The sequence below is a fragment of the Macaca mulatta genome, chromosome 2 (genome assembly GCF_049350105.2).
Source record: "Macaca mulatta isolate MMU2019108-1 chromosome 2, T2T-MMU8v2.0, whole genome shotgun sequence".
Classification (NCBI taxonomy): Eukaryota; Metazoa; Chordata; class Mammalia; order Primates; family Cercopithecidae; genus Macaca; species Macaca mulatta.
The window spans coordinates 4,537,244-4,559,134 of record NC_133407.1 but is presented as its reverse complement, the minus strand read 5'-3'; the positions used below and the strand labels follow the sequence as shown (position 1 = coordinate 4,559,134).

The 21,891-nt window shown below is 46.5% G+C and overlaps 1 long non-coding RNA gene across 3 annotated transcripts; it reads right to left on the bottom strand.

The window, feature by feature from the left end:
- Positions 1–703: 703 nt before the first annotated feature.
- Positions 704–21,891, bottom strand: LOC144338974 (uncharacterized). Of its 3 annotated transcripts, XR_013413486.1 has the most exons (5): positions 18,402–21,891; positions 16,735–17,017; positions 9,918–10,062; positions 3,508–3,655; positions 704–2,403 (listed from the first exon to the last, which is right to left on the bottom strand). It is a non-coding gene; the product is annotated as an uncharacterized LOC144338974 (long non-coding RNA). The 3 variants fall into 3 exon arrangements; XR_013413487.1 differs by lacking the exon at positions 704–2,403 and having other exon boundaries at positions 3,130–3,709; XR_013413485.1 differs by lacking the exon at positions 704–2,403 and having other exon boundaries at positions 3,130–3,655.

Below are 21,891 nucleotides of genomic sequence, written 5' to 3'. Positions count from 1 at the left end.
AGGAAAGAGCCCAAGACTTAGAATAATTGTCCTAGATTTGAGTCTAGCCACTAAACTAACTCTCTGAGATTGTGGCCAGGGCACACCCGAATTTGGGGGCTCAGTTTACTTGTGGGTGAAGTGAATAGGGGAGACAGACTCCCAGGAGGCTCCATGGTCCATGCTCCCTGGTGTATCCACCCTTGTGGGATCCCTTCCCTCCAGTGTGGGCAGCACCTGTGACTTGTTTCTAACCAACAGAATATGGCAATGGTGGCGAAGTCCGTGTCATTATATTAATATATTCCAGCAGACCTGAACGCCCGTCTTACCAGCTGACTATTGCTGTCAACTGTCTCCCTTGCTGGTTTTGATGGAGTAAGCTGCCATAGAGAGAGGTCCTGGAGAGGAACTGAGGGTGGCCTCTGGCTGAGGGCCCACAAGGAGCTGAGGCCCTCAGACCAACAACCCTCAAGGAACTGAATTCTGTCAACATCCACATGAATTTGGAAGCAGAGCCTTCCCCGGTCAAGCTGCAGATGAGACCCCCAGCCCTGACTGACTCCTGGATTCAAGCATTGTAAGAGAACCTAAAACAGAGGAATCAATTAAACTGTGCCTGGACTCCCGACCCACAGGAACTGGGAAATAATAAATGTGCTGTTTAAAAGTACTAAGTTTGTGGTAATTTGTTATGCAGCAATAGATAAGTAATACAACAAAACAGTTAGAACCTTCTGTACTTGACATCCTGTGAGCATGACAATACTCTTCTTATGATATCAGCATTACACATGTAACAAAACCCACTCCATTATGACATACACAAACACATTGTAAACTGTTACTGTGCTGGGTTGAGAATTATTCATCTTTCTAGAACTCCTAGGGTACTTGCTCTGTATTTAAATTCTCATTTAATCAGGACTCATTTCCAGGCTTCTTCCTGCTGATTGTAAACACCACGTTCACACACACAGATCCACGTTCACACACACAGGTCCACACACACATACAGGTCCACGTTCACACACATACAACCACACTCACACACACAGATCCACACTCACACACACACAGGCCCACACTCACACACACAGATACACACACACACACATTCACACTCACACACACAGATCCACACTCACACACACACATGCCCACACTCACACACACAGATACACACACACACATTCACACTCACACACACAGATCCACACTCACACACACACAGGCCCACACTCACACACACAGATCCACACACACACAGCCACACTCACACACACAGATCCACACTCACACGCACCGCCCCCCCACACACACACAGAGGTCCACGTTCACACACACAGAGCCACACACACCCACAGGCCCACACTCACACACAGATCCAAACTCACACAGGTCCACACTCACACAGGTCCACACTCACAGACACAGATCCACTCTCACACACACACAGATCCACACTCTCACACACAGGTCCACACTCACACATAGGTCCACGTTCACACACAGATCCGCACTCACACACACAGGTCCACGTACACAGATCCATGCTCACACACAGGCCCACACTCACACACACAAATCCACACTTACACACACAGGTCCACACTCACACACATGGATCCACACTCACAGACACAGATCCACACTCACACACACAGGTCCATGTTCACACACACAAGTCCACACTCACACAGGTCCACGTTCACACACACACAGGTCCACACTCACACACACAGGTTGTCGTTCACACACACTGGTCCTGCATCTCGCTGAATTTAATTAAGGATCAGCCTGAAATGAAATGGCTCCAGCAGGGAAGCGGATGCCTCTGAGACAGAATATTCTGAGGACAGGAGGCAAGAGGCTTTGGTGTTATTTGGTACTGTTGGTCCTGATAGTCAGGATCAAGCAGAAGAATATGAATGAATGAAGCCTGAGGAAAAATTAGTCTAGCAAGGGGAGCCCGATTTCTGTGCTGAAACATATGGCCACCTACAACCAGCAAAGATATTGGACTTCTTTTTACATACAGAGGTGCCCAGACCAAGTGTAAGGGCCTCAGTGAGCTGCATGTTAACATTTTGTTGCTTTCCAAGTCTGCTTTTCTGGAATCCCGACATCCCCTACAAATAAAATCAACATTGTGAACTGTCTCATTTTAGACATGAAAGGAAAGGACCTAAAGTCTGGCTAGTGTCTGAGGTGGTGGCTGTGGAAAGTTCCAGAGTGGTGCCAAGGAAATCTGGTTCAGCCGCATCTGCGTGAGGAAGAGTAAGTCCATGCTTCTGCCCACAGGGGTCTTCCGGGCTACTGGTGAGCTGTCACTTCCCCTTACAGGAGAGTTTGATGGGTGCTGGTGCAGCTGCCGATTTTGGAGCCAGAGGCGGCGAAGACACCCGGGAGATCAGAGCAGGGCTGGGGAGTGAGGAGGGCAGCGCCCAGTGCTTTTGAATGATGAATTCCTGCCCTTAGAGACCAAGCAGGTAGTGTCATTTCCCCCGGGCATCCCGTCCCCCCAACACCTGCTTTGTCATTAAAGGACCATCCCCCTCTGCAGAAGAAGAACTTAAAGGACAGGCATGTAAGACGTATTAAATGACAAAATGTCACCCGATAAACAAAGGCAAGGGGGCACACTGGGTTCATTGAGCCGGGGGGATTTGGGTCAACTTCACAGCGAGGGGCATCCCTGGTGACCAGCAAGAGGCGGAGCTGGGCAAGGGTTCACTGGCATTTCTTGATGAAGTGATTTCAGCTCTGAAAGTCCGGTGTGCGCGGCCCCAGGAGGCCCCTGGAGTCCCAGGTTCGGGACACGGCCAAGTGTGGGGCGATCTCCCGGCCTCAGGGCCGTGAGCAGCGAGGGCGGCAGCGAGGGCGGCCGCGGGGGCAGCGCTGGAGCCGAAGGCCGGGCCGGGAAAGCCCGAGACGCGGCCCGGGCCCGGGGTCTCGGAGGCTCGGGGGCTCCGGCGCGGGCGTGTCTCTGCCCCAGCCGTCCACAGCGGCCGCCCCGGCCCCGGGCGCAGACGAGCGGCTGCGCGGAGCCCCCTGGCCCGGGCCTGCCTTTGTCCCCCCGGCCCGCACGCCCCGCCGCGCGCCGCCTTCTGCAAGGATCACCCCCCGCCGCGGCGCTACCTGGCCCTTTGTCACCAGCTGCCACAGAATTCAGAAAATCAAATTTATTTCCCGATTGCAGCCGGGGCGCCCCTTTGTGCAGAGGGGTCTCTTTAACTGTTGAAATTCCAGCAGACATTGTGCAGCCCTTTATGGCGCCAAATAGAAGCCGCCCCGCTTCTTGCCCCGGCCCCCGCCGCCCCTCCCGGCTCCCCTGACTTCCAAGCCCCGGTGGGAACCTGGGAGGGACGCTCTTCTCTCAACAAAAACGCTCACGAGCCCGAAGACACTGGGGCTGGAGTGTCTTGCCAGCTAAAGGGGATAAATCAATGGGCATCTTGAGTTGGGGAGGGTGTATTTCCCTTCTTTTCTGGGAATGAATAGATGAATGGTGACTCCGTTTCTTACCAGCCCAGCACTGTCCGAAACTCGCCTGGACAAGTCCAATTTCATTCTTTGCAGCACCACTAGCTCCTGCGCGCTGCGGAAGACTCGGGCTGATCTGAAAGCGCCTCTCCTATTCTGGACTCTCAGGTTTTAAATACGTCTTCCGCACCTGCAGATGAAAAACACGCGTTGCTATTATTTTCCTCGATTACGTTGATATTGCCTGAAAATGAATACAAAACATTGCCTTGCAAAGATTTTTTACCTTTTTTTTTTTTTCTTTCTTTCTTTCTTTTTGTGATTGTGCTGGGAAACAAATGTATGCTTTTTATATTTTTGAGAAAAATCTAGAGTGGCCACATGTTCACAGCACGCATTCCCACACTTCTTGTCCACTCATAAAGTAATGAATAAGAGAGACGAATATGCACAAATCTACTAACCCATCAACATCAGCCCAATAATAAATGCTCCCATGAAGACAGTTACAAAGGCCATCATAATTTGTACTCTCATTATAAAATATTTAGCAGTATAACTTGAATTATATAGTCATGGAAGGAAGAAACCTGTATTCAAAGAATTAGGTCCATTAATTATAAATCATACATGCTATAAGGCTTTTGCAAGCTCTTAAGAATAATAATGCATAATACTTAGATATTTAGCACTTAGGATTTTTTTTCACTGTCTCTTTTTTTTTTAATCGTGAGAATTTAAAGATGCCACTCAGTTATTCTGTGACTAAAGGAAGTGATTATAAATCAATGCCACATTTGCTGACAGACGGCATTCCTCTCTTTATACACATCTGTGTGTCTCCTCACACACAGATGTGTATAGAGACACACAGATGTGTATAAAGAGAGGCGTACATGCACACACATATGCGCGCACACACACAAGTGCTTGGCCCACTCAGCCTCCCCATAATTTCACAAAAGAGTGACTCTAATGTTTGCTGCCTTGTGGGGAGCCGGTGGGCATGGCAGTGAATTGGATACCTACACCAGAGAAGGCCTGAGAGGCGTAATCAAATAAGGGAACCACTTGAACTGAACTCCCAGCAGGAGCGGGAGGGAGGCCTTGAGAGGTTACACATAGTTTTTATCCAGCCTCGCAGGAGAGCACCAACTTCCTGCTGCTAGAAATTTGTCTGCAAATTTTTTCCTCATTCAGACAGAGAGCTGGGGTCCAGGAAACACTGGGTTGATATGATAACTTGATTAAGTCTGGGGACAGATGACACGGGAGCACCAAGTCTACTCAAAGGAACCTGTGCTCTCCTCTTTAACCTCTCCTTGGGAGCCTACAAATTATATCTATTAACGCATCAGCCCCCTGGCACTGCACAAAGACGTTGTCTGCCCAAATGTATGTCAGTCATTTGCAGGGGCCTTTGTGGAATTCCCACTACATTTTCATGTCTCTTCACTATTTGAAAAAATAAAATTTAATCTGATGGGCTAGACAAAGGCTCACAGTCTACCTCCTCCGTTTAAAATCGCTTTGAAGGTAGAAGTCAAGTTCATCAGCAAAAGTGTTCAAGAAATCCTTGAAATGGGCCCTGGGCAACTGGAGCATATCCAGGGGAGAGAAACTACAAGGAAGAAGGGTTTGGAAACCACATCCAGTGAAGCCTGGATGGAAAACCCAGGGATTTATCTGGAGAAAAGAAAACACAGAGAGGACTTGGGAGCTGAAGAAGTGCCAACGGGAAGAAGGATGAGAGTTTGCTGTGGGTCCCGGGACAGAGCCCAGGGAGAGACCAGCGTTCACCAAGTGCCAGCAAAGTGCCTGGATGAAAAATGGGCCACGTGCTGGGGCCGCCCCTGCGGATGTGAGGAAATCAGTAGTGTGGCCACAGGTGCACGAATCACAGCTGCCTCTCCTGGTGTCTGATCCAGGAGACAGCCGGCCATTGAGAGGCTGGTAAACCTCAGCTCCAAATACTGTGGGTTTTTTAAATTTGAGGGTTAATTTAACAAACAATAAGTTTTGTGTCTACCACCCAAGTCAAGATATAGAAAATTTCTGCTACCCTTGAAAGTTCCCTTGTGCCCCCTTCCAGTCAGCCCATCATATCCCACTCAACCTCCTAGGCAATTATTGCTCTTTTTTTTAAGAGATTCTCACTCTGTTCCCCAGGCTGAAGTGCAATATGAGGACCATAGCTCACTGTAACCTGGAATTCCTGGGGTCAAGTGATCCTCCTGCCTCAGCCTCCAAAGTAGCTAGGACTATAGGTGTGTACCACCACACCACCTAGTTTGTTGGTATTTTTTGTAGAGATGGAGTCTCTAACTGTTGGCCTTAAGCAATCCTCCCATCTCAGCCTTCCAAAGTGCTGAGATTCCAGAGATGAGCCACTGGACCTAGCTGGCAGTCGCTGTTCTGATTTCTATCACTCTCAATTAGTTTTGTCTGTTTTTAGAACTACCTTTAAATGGGAGAATGTACTCTTTTGTGTCTGGTTCCTTTTATTTAGATGATGCTTTTGAGATTCATCCACATTGTTTGCTCATTTTTATTGCTGAGTAGCATTCCCTAGGAGGGCTGTAACACAGTTCGTCCACTCATTTTCCTGCTGATGCGTATTTAAGTTGTTTCCAGTTTGAGGATATTAGGAATATAGCTGCTATGAACAGTCTCATAATATTATTCATTTCTGAGTCATAGGATTAGGGTATATTCCAAATGCCTTTTTTTTTTTTTTTTTTTTTTTTTTTTTTTAGACGGAGTCTTGCTCTGTCACCAGGCTGGAGTGCAGTGGCGCTGTCTCGGCTTACTGCAACCTCCACCTCCTGGATTCAAGCTATTCCCCTGCCTCAGCCTCCCGAGTAGCTGGGACTACAGGCGCCCACCACCATGTCCGGCTAATTTTTTGTATTTTTAGAAGAGACAGGGTTTCATCATGTTGGCCAGGATGGTGTCGATCTCCTGACCTCGTGATCTACCCGCCTCGGCCTCCCAAAGGGCTGGGATTACAGGCGTGAGCCACTGCGCCCGGCCCCAAATGCCATTTTAAAAAGACTGCAAAGCAAGAAAAGCCTGAGGTCATGAAAGGTGTTGCCTTCAGCCAAGACTGAGAAGAGTTTCTGGGACTTGACAGTTTCCAGCTATTGTCGTCGCCTTCCCCAGACAGCACAAGTTGCATCCTTGTTCCTCTCACCAATGGGCAGAGGGCATATACTGAGATTGATCTAGGGCGGCCTCTGGGATTCCTCATGAGCAAGAATACCCATCTTAGCAAAATGGGTATTGGCATCATTCCAGCTTACTCAGAACATGTGTATTCCCATCTACTGAGCTCCCACTATGTGCTGGGCCTTGTCGGTGAACAAGGGGCCATCGACTGAGAGAGATGAATTTGATGAGGGCCCTGTTTTTAAAGTGCTTGCAGCTGGGTGTGGTAGCTCACTCTTGTAATCCCATTGCTGTGGGAGGCTGAGGCAGGTGGATTACCTAAGGTCAGGAGTTCGAGACCAGTCTGGCCAAGAAGGTAAAACCCCATCTCTACTAAAAATACAAAAATTAGCCGGGTGTGGTGGCAAATGCCTGTAATCCCAACTACTCAAGAGGCTGAAGCCAAAGAATCACTTGAACCTGGGAGACAGGTGGCAGGTGAGCTGAGATTGCATCATTGCACTCCAGCCTGGGCGTCAGAGCAAGACTCCCTCTTAAATAAATAAATAAATAAATAAATAAATAAATAAAGTGCTTGCAAGTCTAGAAGGAGAAATTTAAAAAGCAATAAATTATGAAACCACAAGTCAGTCTTCAACAAACACTTGGGAGTCACCTGCTGTGCTGGCTCTGGGCTGGTGCTGACATGGTGGGGAGATGGCTAGACAACCACAGAAAGAAAGTGAAGGTCAGCCCTCTGAACCATGGGGAAACAGGCACAGAGTCTCCCACTCTGGGATAATGAGTCCCCTTTAGCAAAGAGGATATAAGCCCAACGGAGAGGTTGGATTTGGATTTGGAACAGGTATACCAAACCCCAGATCTGCTATATCACTTTGGGACACAGAACTTGTCTCTGGCAGGTGTGCTCATGTGTCCTTATCACCTGGCTTCAGGTGGCACTAAAGCTTCCAAGTCAGATCAAAGCCATCAGAACAAAGAATGCTGGTGCTGGGAGGCCCTTTGGAGTTCACAGTTCGCTCCATCCCAAGTACAGATGGGGAAACGGAGACCCAAGCTAAGAGAAATTACGTTCTCAAAGTCACAGGGAAAACATGTTTGCCTCCTACTACAATTAATATTCTGCAGTGTCAGTCCATCATTTATTACAGGTTCTTATTATATAATAGAGACCTATTTATTTATGATATTAGCATTGGAGGGATAAGATTAGCACATTCACTGTAGTCTCAGCAGGTTCATCAGCCTTTGCCTGTGAGTAGCTGTTCCATTTGGAGAGATATATTTTTAATCCAGAAGTTACCTAACTTTATGATAAAGACAGTAGGCCGTGTTATGATAGAGCCTTATGTTATTATGGCTCACTCATCTTCTATATCAAGTCGTTTATTTTTCTGTTTGTTAGGCTTTTATTTTATTTTATTTTATTTTTGAGATGGAGTCTCGTTCTGTTGCCCAGACTGGAGTGCAGTGCCACGATCTTGGCTCACTGCAACCTCCACCTCCTGAGTTCAAGTGATTCTCCCACTTCAGCCTCCTGAGTAGCTGGGACTACAGGCGTGCACCAACATGCCAGGCTAATTTTTTTTTTCTTTTTTTTTTTCAGTAGAGACAGGGTTTCACCATGTTGGCCAAGCTGGTCTTGAACTCCTGACCTCAAGTGATCCACCCACCTCGGCCTCCCAAAGTGCTGGGATTATAGGCGTGAGCCACTGCTCCCGGCCTATCATTTTTTCTATACACAGGTTTGACAACTGTTTAATCATAGAAAACTGCATAAACAACTTTAGAGTAAAACTTCATTACTTTGGACTAACCCCTATAGCCTTTAAAAACACTGATGTGTATTACTGCAAAGTGAGAGAAAGTTGTGAATATATTGAATTTTCATACTACCATCTAAATGGTTGTTGCCAAATTTAATAGAAAAAAAGAATGTAGATTTATGCAAATTTGGCAGGAATTTACAAATCAGAGAGAATAAAGACAGCAATGTTCGTGGTTCCTGCTTTGTTGTTTTTTAATAGTAATAAAAATTATAAAATACTTTATACATGCACAACATTTTATGTTTTCCAAAACACCTTTATGTGCATTCTTTTACAGGAACTCCTGACAAATGACAAGATATATGCTACCTCTCTGTTGCAGATTGAGAAGGCAGAGGCTTGTTCATGATCACATAGCTAATGGGACCACTGTGATCTCCACCCACTACCCTTTGCCAAAGAGCAATATGGCACCATGTGATAGTCCCACACAGAACCCAAGAAAGCTCGAGGAAGGCATTGACACAGTGGCTCTTTTGATTGTAAGATCTGAGATCATATAATGTTTTTCAAACATATGATATTCATTTTTATAGGTCTTCTGCCAGAAACAGGGTTAGCTCCATAGTTTGTGGATTTTATTTGCTATTTAGTGTCATTCTAAGTAAAGAAAAATTCACATTTTAAATTATTAGCATGAGTTTTACAATTCATCTTTAACTTGAATAGTGCCAGTTTTAAATGCAAATATAAGAACATTTAACTCCTATGCAGAATCACCAAAATTGCAGAATTTTTATTTTGTAGTCTATATATGTATGTGTGTGTATATATATATATTTTTTTTCTTACCAGAACAGTGAAAGTGCTGTACAAAACTAACCCCGCTGTTTTTACTTCTGTTGGTAATACACACACATTTCCCTTTGTACCTTTGACTTATGATGAGGCTGAATGAGAGGGCAGGGAGCTATGGATCGTCCTAGCTCTCTCTTTCCTTCTTGTGTCATTTTTAATGGATCTGTTTTGCTAACACAAGGACATAAGGTGAGTAAGAAAGGATGTGACGGGATTCTTTGGTCAATTGTGTTTCTTAGACCTCCACTGTCTTTTTTTGTATTCTTTTTTTTTTTTTTTGAGACGGAGTTTCGTTCTTGTTGCCCAGGCTGGAGTGCAATGGCATGATCTCGGTTCACTGCAACCTCCACCTCCTAAGTTCAAGCTACTCTCCTGCCTCAGCCTCCCAAGTAGCTGGGATTACAGGCACCCACCACCACACCCAGCTAATTTTTTGTATTTTTAGTAGAGATGGGGGTTCCACTATGTTGGCCAGGCTGGTCTCGAACTCCTGACCTCAGGCGATCCACCCACCTCGCCCTCCCAAAGTGGTGGGATTACAGGCATGAGCCACTGCACCCGGCTCTTTTGTATTCTTTTGCTCTGGTTTGCAAGGAGTGCATGGCTTCTCAGGGCCATCGGTGCCCACTTACTCAGGTGTGGGCAGAGCATGCTTACCTCCCTGAGTGTCGAGGAACTCCTGGGCATCATGGGCCCACTGGACTCCTGGACTCCTGGGCATGGAGAATGCTCTGTATGAATGGCATAGCGAGGAACTGCAGTGGCATGACTCGCCTCTCCTCCACCGTCTCATTGGGCTTCACTTACAAAAAAGAAGTTCAAAGATGAAATTATCAGAATGTCAAGACAGTGACAGAAGGGCACTAAGCCAAGCACACGACCCTTCTCAGCACAGAGTCCTCTATAACAGAACTTCAGGGCCACATGGCAAAGTCAGCGTTGAGTATTCCTAGTCTAGAGGCTATAAGAGTACAGACGTGTCTCTCAGGCCCCAGGCTGGAATTCGAACTTCTAGACGAATTCCAGGGTGGAGCACCTTCCTCACAACATCCGTAGAATGGATGAGGCTCAGTGAAGCATAGTCCCAGAGGGAAGATGGAACTCCCAGTACTGCCCTACCTGAGAGCCATGTGTCTGTAGCTGCGTGACTTGAGGATGAGGAAGGAAAGGGGGGACAGTAGAAATCCGCCGGGCACAGCCAGAGTACAGTGGAAACAGTCTTGTCAAGAAAATGCTATTATGACCAGAAATTAAAGGGGAAATCCAAAATATTATTATAACCTAGCGATGTTCTTCTTTACCCACAGAATGATGCTTTAAAGAAACTCATTACTGAAGACATGTCTCTCGAATACACATTTACACAGTCTATTTAACACAACCCCTGGAACAACTCTCCCTAACAGAGAGTCAGGGAAATCTAATTTCCAGTCACAGCTCTGATTCATCCTTGATGGGTGACTCTGGGCAGGCCACCTGACTTCTCTGAGCCTCAATTCTCTTCTCTGTAAAATGGGAATAATGATTCCTAATCCAGAGGTAGGGTCGTTGTGAGAGAATGCATGTAAAAGTGAGCTGTAAGCTGTAAATCACTGCGCACACGTGAAGGCATGTAGATTGCATTGGCACGTTGGCATCCTGTGTACAAACGTTATATATCACACACGGATGGCATCAGGAAATTCCACTCCGAGGCAGAGTGATTTACAAAGCCTGCTCAGAAGTGGAGTCAATTAAGGTCAGCTTTCTATGTTGCTAAACAACAGGGGATTCTGGGTTCAGTAACGTTGAAAGGCAGGCCCAACACACCCCTTGAAACTGGGCTTTTGAGAGGGTTCAAAGGAAGGCGAAACAAAAGCCCCTCTTTGTGATGTTTTCACTCTTCCCGCATTGTCCTCTTTCACCCTCCAAGGGCCTTCCTGTAAAGAAAGGGGCTGCTAATGTGGCGAGTGGGAGTTTGAAATTGTCCTGGGCCAACAATGTTGGCACATTCTGCCGGGCCTCATTACAGAATCATCTGAAATGCTTGAGAAGTGTTTCCCACTCATTAGCATAAATAGCAGAAAAACTCTTTCACAAACAAAGCAGGTTCCATCTGCCCCAGTATGTCCTCACCTTGACTTCAAATGGCCAGTCCCTCCCCCAACACAATACAGGGGCGCCGGCCTCCGAGGCCTCAAACACCCCACTTCAGAACAGCATTCAGCGAAATACCAACACGGTAACCTGCATGTTTATTCATTGGCCGGCCCCCTCCTTTTAATGGAGTCCCTTCCCCATTGTGGCCACTTGATTCTTTCACAGACCTAAAAGGGACAGGCAGGGAGAGGCGTCCTTTCGAAGCTGTTGGGATCCGTAGCAACCCACACCTTGTGAGTGGGTCGACTAGGCTAATTAGGTTTGTTCTGCCTTTTTGGCCCAGGCGTATTTTGTCAGGTATTCTGCTGTGAGATTAAAGAGTCATTAATCACCCAGGCCTGACGTTGACAAGGTGGCTTTTACAATGAAGTCCACTTCCCTGGTGCTGGCTGGAGCCGAGGCCGGATCTGTTTTGCATTACATTGCAGCAGAATGTAATGCGGGTTTCTTCCCAGGCGACCTCACAGGATGTCAACCTCCGGCCCGGGCCTTAAGAAGGCCGGTGCCAGGGACAGAGATAGCATCTACTTTGAAGGCAAACTGTGCTCACAGCAGCTGGGTGGAGTCTGTTGGGTTCTGGAAGGGCAACTCACAGAATAAGGGTAGAGCCTGACAGAGTCAGACCTTAGTCCCCAGCCACCCAGCCCCGCATTTTCCCAAAGAAAGCCCAGAGGCTCCGAAAGGAAGGATACTTGCCCGAGGACGCACAGCAAATCACGGTGAGAGTCAAGATTAAACCAGGGCATCTCAAGGCTGTCACACTACCACATCTGAATCCCAAACTAAGCTTTTTATAACCCTTTTCAACATAATCAATAACTGTTACAGTTGGCAATTCAGAGGTCCTTCACTCTTAAGAGGAGAAAGAAGGGAAGTCAATCCCATTTGTCAAGTGCACTGTGCTATTTTGCATATAATTGATTCTATTTAAATGCCATTTTCATAAGATGACTTGTGAAAGGACTCACTCACCCTTAGTTCTCACCCAGTGCAACAGTTTTCCTGATAAGTAGGCATTACATCCCTATTTTATCTGTTTCTTTTTCTTTCTTTCTTTTTTTTTTTTTTTTTTTTTTTGAGACAAGAGTCTCCCTCTGTCACCCAGGCTGGAGTGCAATGGCGCAATCTCAGCTCACTGCAACCTCTGCCTCCGGGTTCAAGCGATTCTCCTGCCTCAGTCTCCTGAGTAGCTGGGATTACAGTTATCCACCACCATGCCCAGAAAATTCTTGCATTTTTAGTAGAGACGGAGTTTCACCATGTTGGCCAGGCTGGTCTCAAACTCCTGACCTTGTGATCTGCCCGCGTTGGCTTCCCAAAGTGCTAGGATTACCGGCATGAGCCACTGTGCCCAGCTAGCATCCCTATTTTTATGGACAAAGACGCCAAGACACAGCAAGTTTAAATAACTCATTCACAGCCGATATTCTTTCTTGTGCCAGACTGCCATTTGAAACGATAAGTTCTCTAAATCCAGGCGTTCTCATGAACTTTTATTATTACTGATGTCAATCACAAATTAAAAGCTTAGGTCAGTTATCTAAACATCAGATTATCAGAATGCGTTGTTTCCTTTTAATCTCAGTTTGTGATCATGCCATCTATCTCTGCTGATGTTTCCTTATTGTCTTTTCTTCTTTCACTCTTTCATTAATTCAGTAAACATTTATTGAGCATGCCGGGGATGCCCAGATTTTAAAAACAGGGCCACATGCCCCTTTCTGGTGACATTACTGGAAAATGAGCTCCTCACAAATAAGAGAGTAAACCAAGAAGGAGGAAGGCAAGGGCTCTGGGAGACAGGAGCTCCAACACAGAAGGATGGTGAAGGCAATCCCCAGGAGGCTGCAGGGTCATCCAGAGGAAGGCTGCACGCCCAGTGCACAGGGAGGACGCTGGCCCACACTGCTACAGGGCACAGCCCTGGGACAGGCTTCAGCAGAAAGACAAATTCGATAGGAGACCTGATCATCTACATCACCACGGAGGAGATTTAGAACTTTGGCAGAGTTTGAACCTTTATTATTAGTTAATACAATGAAAACAAAACAAATGGACTCACACCTATAATCCCAGCACTTTGGGAGGCCAAGGTGGGTGGATCACTTGAGGCCAGCAGTTCAAAATCAGCCTGGCCAACATGGTGAAACCTGTCTCCACTAAAAATACAAAAATTAGCCACACATGGTGGTGGGCACCTGTAATCCCAGTTACTAGGGAGGCTGAGGCAGGAGAATCGCTTGAACCCAGGAGTCAGAGGTTGCAGTGAGCCGAGATCAAACCACTGCACTCCAGCCTGGGCAACAGAGCAAGACTCCATTTCAAAACAAACAAACAAAAACCAACAATAATAAAAAACAAAACAAATGGAAAAATAAGACAGTTACTAACTCTAGGAAAAGAAATGCAATCACACTGCACTTCAGGGCACAGTTATAAATCGAATTTATATTTTCATATGGAAACAAAGAATGATGAAAAAAATGATATTAGCATATAATAATAGTGGAAGGATATAGAGTGAAAGAGTGTGTATATGAGGGGAGGTCATGGCACAAGAAGAAAAAGCTAAACTCATCTTTCATGGTGGGAATTCAAGATTTAATGCTTAAAACTAAAAAATCAAAAACAGAAACACAAGCATATTAGGGACAACATTTGTGGATCTATTTGACTCTCCAAATTGTGTGGATATGTAACTTTGGTAAATACAGAAACTCAAATTGGAAAGTCACTGATGAATTTGATTGCTAAAGTAAGACACTGTGCTTGTTGTCAAGGGGTTAACAAACAATGTCCTTGGGAGGCTGTCAGGCCAAGTCATAATTGAAGCATACCTGGGATGCCCTGGCCCTTCTGTGGGTCATTGAGAGGTGCAGCAAGTGGTTAAGGAAGTTCACAGGTGAGGGGAGGGGCGATGTCTTGAGTGGATGCAGCTGTGAAAGGGAGGGAGCGTGAGGAATTGGTCTCATAAACACTGACAGTCTGAAAGCCAGAGAAGGCGCTAGAACGTCGGGGAGATAATCCTGGTCCTGTCTAGCGAGATAGACAAGACTCAAAAGTGAGCCTGAACCAGACCCAGTTTGAATACCAGCTGCTGTACTTACAGACCACATTATTAACTACTCTGAGCCTCACTTTCCACAATCTATAGAAGAGAAAAATAGTATCTCCCACCCAGGATTGTTCTTATACTTGATTCAAACACATTTATAAAGGCTCCACTACGAAACACTTAATGCATCTCAGACACTGTATAAAAACAGCCCTCAAATACACCATCAGTGAAACCAACAAAGTCGGTCGTATTTCTTGTTTCTTGAAAGTATAAATACATGCAGAGACCATCTATTCGAGTCTACAGAGTGACTCAACATTAGAAAAAAATGAGGAAAAAAGTGCATGTAAGGAAAATGGCATTAATGGATGATTTCACTGCATATTCATAACCTACACTCAGACACAGGAAATTTCATTCAGGGATTAGCTGCATAGTAGGATTGATAAGCTGGATATAAGCATTCATTCCTTTCTGACATTGAGTTGTTCTGTAGATTTGAACCTCAGAAACCTACAGGCAACTGGCTTTCTTTAATTTTCTCAGGTCCTCATCCCTGTTTCTCTCTTCTGTCTCTCTCTGCCTCAAGCCCAGAGACAACCCTTCTCTTCTTCCCTTTTTCCCAATGTTGCTTCTTCCCTCTCCTCACTCCTCTTCCATAAAACCCTCACTAAACTCCAAGCCTTGCCTCTCCTTCATCAGTCTGTGCAAAAATAATAGTACACACAGCCAGGTGCAATAGCTCACGCCTGTAAGCCCAGCACTTTGGGAGGCTAAGGCAGGCAGATCACCTGAGGTGAGGAGTTCGAGACCAGCCTGGCCAACATGGTAAAACCCCGCCTCTACTAAAAATACAAAAATTAGCCAGGCGTGGTGGTGAGCACCTATACTCCCAGCTACTAGGGAGGCTGAGGCAGGAGAATTGCTTGAATCCAGGAAGTGGAGGTTGCAGTGAGCCAAGATCGTGCCACTGCATTCCAGCCTGGGTGACAGAGCAAGACTCTGTCTCAAATATACATATATATATATATATATAAATATATGTATAAATATATATATATATATATTTAAAATAGTCCACACCAATATTTGTCCCAAAGACTTAAGACTTCTTTTTTTAAAGATTTAATGTTTCCATAACAAACAAAAATTGGATTCAGGCTTGAGAAACATATAATCAGAGGCTGGCTTCCCAGACTTTCAGGGACTGGCGATGCGTGGGAAGGGAGCTTCACAAAATCAATATAAATGATATTTGCCTGTAGTATTTTGGAGGAGAAGTGGGGGCAGGGCAGTAAAGGAAAGAAAAAGATGTACCTGAGCAAGAGAGGTATAATTTAGAAGCTACCATGTAGTAAGTAGGAATTTCCAAGGAGGACAGATGATTTTTTACAGGTTTGACAAGAAGCTGATGGAGAGAAGTCGTGACCGGACTTGCACCTGTTCTTTAAGGAGGATGAAAAATGCTACGCGCCTCACCAAGCCCCATTCCCCGTGGGTGGAAGAGGGGAGGGCTCAGCGGCACTCCAGGGGCCACCCTCTGCAAAGCCTGTATACATGATCTCTACGCTGGACAGTAACAATGAATAGTACGTCTCTCTCATACCATCACTAACATGATGTATCTGTGAATCATAGACAATATTTACTGGGCACCTGTCATGTGCCAGACACTGTGTTAAGCATTTTTCAGGGAATCTTATTAAATTCTCATAACAATTCCATGAAGGAATCTCTACAATGTTCTGATTTACAGATGAGAAAAATGAGGCTGAAAGAGGTGGCCACTTGCCCAGGCAAAGCCAGGACTCAGACAAACACAGGTTTTCCCTGACTGTGGAGTCCCACTTCTACGGCAGAATAATTTTTTTTTTTTTTTAAGACGGAGTTTTTCTCTGTCTCCCAGGTTGGGGTGCCATGGTGTGATCTCGGCTCACTGCAACCTCCACCTCCGAAGTTTGAGCGATTCTCCTGCCTCAGCTTCCCGAGTAGCTGGGATTACAGGCGTGCGCCACCACACCCGGCTAATTTTTGTATTTTTAGTAGAGATGGGGTTTCACCATGTTGGCCAGGCTGGTCTCGAACTCCTGACCTCAGGTGATCCACCTGTCTTGGCTTCCCACAGTGCTGAGATTATAGACGTGAGCCACCGCGCCCGGCCATGATTTTTTAATAAGTACTGATTTGTGTGTGTTTTTCCTGAATTTTCACAAGCTCTCCACCGAGTTAGACAGTTCTGCATCAGGGGTTTCTATAGGACAGTAAGCAAAATGCTACCTGAAAATTAAATCTCTTGCTGTATTTTGTAGACGCCAAAATGCAGAGATGATGCTGGGTGTCTTAGATGGACCTTTTAAAGTAGCCCAGGACAGAAGAGTGATGAGGAATTTCTCCCAGCCTAGGAGGGGGCCCTGGAGTTTTGTTGGTGGAGGTGGCCAGGCCCTCAAGGCGTGGGGAAGGCCACATGTAGGAAGGCCAGGGGCTCTCAGCCTCCACTGGGACCTGGTGTGGGGAGCAGAGCAGAGGACCTCAGTCGTGACTGGAATTTAATTTCCTCCACCTGGAAGGATGGAAGCATAAAGAAAGATTTAAGATCATTTTAAACAAAAGAAAGTGATATTTCTCATACAAATAAATTCATGTACTAAGATTTATATGCACTACAAAATGGGTTAGTAGGCGGCCCCCCAACTTCTCACTTCTATGTACTCAGCCTACTGATAAGAGTTTGGCTGGGTGAGGTCAGGGGATTGGCATAAAAAGTTGATAACACCCAGTTCCACCTTCATCTGCTACACAGAAGAAAATGGTTCTTCACACTATCAAAAACTTCTCCTTGGCCGGGCGCGGTGGCTCACGCCTGTAATCTCAGCACTTTGGGAGGCCAAGGCAGGCAGATCACGAGGTCAGAAGACCAAGACCATTCTGGCGAACACTGTGAAATCCCGTCTCTACTAAAAATACAAAAAAAAAAATTAGCCGGGCGAGGTGGCGGGCGCCTGTAGTCCCAGCTACTGGGGAGGCTGAGGCAGGAGAATGGCGTGAACCCGGGAGGCAGAGCTTGCAGTGAGCCGTGACTGCGCCACTGTACTCCAGCCTGGGCAACAGAGCGAGACTCCGTCTCAAAAAACAAAAACAAAAACAAACAAACAAACAAAAACATCTTCTCCCCACCCCACCCCACCCCGGCCAAGGAATAACCTGCTGGGCTCTCTGCCTGACTCCGGGAGGACCCACCATGTCATGTATAAGGAGCCTTAGAATCCATCACTGTGTGGGGGGAAAGCATCTGCTCAAATGCACAGCCCGCTGCCAGAGCCCGGCCAGAAACTCTCCAGAGCTCCCTTAGCTCCTTTCCCCAAAGCTTGAACATTTGTAAAAAGAAGAAAATATCATTTTTTTAAGAATAGACTTATCTGACCCTCCAATCCCCATAAGACACCCCTTTACACACTCTCATTGCACCTTTCACTTCTCCTTCCCATCATCATTTGAACTGACGGATTTATTTGCGTAATTATTTGCTATTTGTCTCCTGTGTTAGAAGCTCCATGAAGAGAGGGACTAAGCCTTGTCCTCTGCTGCATGCCAGCACGTAGCACCATTTCAGGAACACAGTGCTCAAGTTATACTTTCTGAGTGATTGAATGAACCATGGGCGAATGAGCATGGAACAATCACAGTTGGCAAAACCTCAGCGATCACACAGCCCAGTGCCCTGAGAAGCCCACACTCAGTGAGGCTAAACAACTGGCCTGAGATTCCAGAGAGAGTTGGTGGTCAAGCCCACGCTAAAAGCCAAGGACTCTACACAGATCTTTGAGTGACTTTCTTCTTCTGACTCTATCATTTGCAGTCTCCAAATTCATCATAGACAGACCAAGACCAAATTCCCACCTGTCCATACAGCCACCCTTGTCCTTCCTTGATGCTCTCAAGCTCACCTGTTTCAGTTTTGTCACAAGCCCCTCTTCTCTAAATTTTTGGTGCCTTCTGTCCCCTAGTGTCTCAGTATTTCCAATGCCCAAGAAAAGATGATTGCTTTCTCTCTTATTGTAAAGAGTTTCATCTTTTAATATGATTGTCGAAGGCTTTAAGATTCATCCCGTTCAGCAGATGTTCACTGAGTCCTCACAGATGTGGACACTGTTTTAGTGCAGAGGGTAAAACAATAAGCAAAATAAGCCCTTGTACCATGTATATACTGTTGCCAGAGACAGATCATAAAGATAAACCAGCAAATACGTTAGTTTCAGATAATGGTAAGTGTCAGGAAGAAAATAAAATATGGTAAGAAGTTAGAGACTGGGGTGCTATTTTTGATCGGGTGTTAGGACTTCTCTGAGAAGGCCTCATGTAAGCTGAGACTGAACTGGAAGGACATGCCAGCCTGCAGAGATCTTGGGGACAACATTCCAGCAGACGGCCCGGAGGAACTGGCCAGTCTGCAAGCAGAGTACATGAAGCTTGGTCAGTGAGGTGGGCAAAGGGCAGATCACAGAGGGCTTTGCAGGCTGTGAGGATGACTGGATTTTATTCTATGCGTATCAGGGAGCCGCCATTGGAGGTTTCTAAGTAGAGGAGTGTTGTGATTTTTTCACATTTCAAAATGACCACGCTGGCTGCCGTGTAGAGAATGGCCTAGGAGTGGTGATGCGAGAGCAGGTGGATAAATCAAGAGGCTGCTGCCGTGGTCCAGCCCAGAGAAGAGTGTGTGGGACCAGGCGGGGAGCAGGGAAGCAGTGAGGGGTGCCTGTGGAGTGTGTTGGAGAGGTGAGGCTGGCATGACTTGCTGATGGACTGGATGTGCGCTGTAAAGGACAGAGACGAATCAGATAGGACTTTTTTTGGTTTGTTTGTGTTTTTAGACGGAGTTTCGCTCTTGTTTCCCAGGTTGGAGTGCAGTGGGGCGATCTCGGCTTACCGCAACGTCCGCCTCCCGGGTTCAAGCCATTCTCCCACCTCAGCCCCCCGAGTAGCTGGGATTACAGGAATGCGCCACCACACCCGGCTAATTTTGTATTTTTAGTAGAGACGGGGTTTCTCCATGTTGGTCAGGCTGGTCTCAAACTCTCGACCTCAGGTGATCCTCCTGCCTGGGACTCCCAAAGTGCTGGGATTACAGGCATGAGCCACCGCGCCCAGCCAAGGACGTTTTCAATCTTGTCTTGAGTGTAGGTGACGGTGGCACATTTGCTAACATGGAGAAGACTGGGAAAGCAGCACATTTGTGGCGGCGCGGTCGCCAAGAGTTTGTTTCGGGTGCGTTAAGCTCAAGAGGCCTCTTAGCCCAGCGGAGATGCCAAGTAAGTGGCCAGAGATGCAGCCCAAGGAACACACAATAACTGAGGGATTTCTGAAGTCTAAGAGGACTTCGGACTTCAGCCAAGGCTGGGCATAGGGATGAGGAGAGGGCTCCCGTTCTCTTAGGTGGCTGTTACTCTTAGGTGGCTGAGGCCCCAGGACACGGAAGGGCCGTTTGCCGCTTTCACTAAGCTGCCAAGGTTGCTATATCCCGAGTGTCTCTCTGCACCAGCACTGACCACCCAGACCCATCACGCGTGGGTCATTATCAACGCTTTAGAGCGATTCTGCCCCAGCCCCTCAAACAGACAAAACCGAGAAAAAGGGACCCTTTCCCTCTGAGTTTGTCCAGGAATGTCCTTTTATCAATTGCTTTATTTACTTGTTTGTTTGTAAGGTACCTTCAGATTCTGCTTTTTTGGGAATGAGAATTAACGCTGGAAAACAGCATTCAGGTTTTCCCTCGCATGTCTTCCACCGCCCTCCCTGGTGGTTCATCTGCGGACAGGAGAACTGTGTTTGAAAAAGGAAAATCAACTCTAGTGGCCCAGAGTCAGGCAGACCATGATTACCTTGTTTAAAAATCCATCACAGGCTGGGCACAGTGGTTCATGTCTGTAATCCCAGCACTTTGGGAGGCCGAGGCAGGTGGATCACCTGAGGTCAGGAGTTCGAGACCAGCCTGGCCAACATGGTGAAACCCCGTCTCTACTAAAAATACAAAAATTAGCCAGAGGTGGTGGTGGGCACCTGTAATCCCAGCTACTTGGGAGGCTGAGGCAGGAGAATTATTTGAACCCGGGAGATGGAGGTTGCAGTGAGCTGAGATCGCGCCACAGAACTCCAGCCTGGGCAACAGAGGGATACTCTGTCTGGAAAAAAAAAAAAGAAAAAAAAATATATATATATATATCACAGAAAGATTTCAGCTTGTCTTGGCAAAGCATCAACATGGTATAGTGGAGACATTTACAGACAGAACTGGATTCGAATCACATTTCTTTCACTGAACAATTCTGTGACTTTGGGCATGTTACTTAATCGCTCTGAGCCCCCATTTCTCCAGCTGTAAAATAAGGATGATAATATCTACCTTCCAGGAGTGAATAGTGATTAATTGCGAGCCGCAGCTAGCCTGATGTATAGTTGACACTCAGGAAATATTGAGTCTCCTGCTTTCAAGGCATGGCTCTTCAGCTGGGTGATGACACCTTTTGATGCATTCAGACGTGGTTACAGCCAGTGAACCTCACAGAACATTTCAGTTAGGTCTGTAAGCAGCACTCTGACCGTTGGAAATCCATCATTAAGTCAGTGGTGGCTTCAGGCTGCTCAGGCGTGTCAGAAGTTGCACCCAGCTCACCTTCCTTCCTACCTGCCCCATCACAGCAAGTCAGAGAAGTCATGGAGAGCTGTAGTAACAAAAAGTCTTGAACACGTGTAGAATACTGAGCAGTTCCCAAAGTGCTCCTACCCTCAGGGCAACATAGAAGCTGAAATTGTTACTGTTCCCATTACAATGAGGATGAGGAAATTGGGCTTTATAGGAGAAGCGATATACTCAATGTCTCAAAACTAAGTTTCAGAACCAAGCCTCAACGCCAATCATTTTTTTTTTCCTTTTTTTGAGACAGGGTCTCACTTTGTCACCCAGGCTGGAGCATGCAGATCTCAGCTCACTAAAGCCTTGACCTATGGGGCTCCAGCAATCCTCCCGACTCAGCCTCCCGAGTAGCTGGGACTACAGGCAGATGCCACCACACCTGGCTAATTTTGATATTTTTTGTAGAGGCTAGGTCTCACTATGTTGCCCAGGGTCGTTTCAAACTCCTGGACTCAAGAGATCCTCCCACTTTGGCCTCCCGAAGTGCTGGGCTTACAGGAGTACACCACCATGCCCAGCCCCTCAATGCCAACCTCTAAATTCAGTGTTCCTGCCACACCACAGTATCCTGAGCAATCTTGTCTTGGAAAAGTTCATGACTAGTAACCATCCTGACATCTTGGGACTGACTTCTTGTCCAAAGGGACAACTTGGCTCTGACCCTTTAAAAGCCTTCCCCACGGCTTCAAAATGTGTGGCAGCAAGCAACAGAGAAACTGCGGATGACTCATTATCAGCAGCAGAAA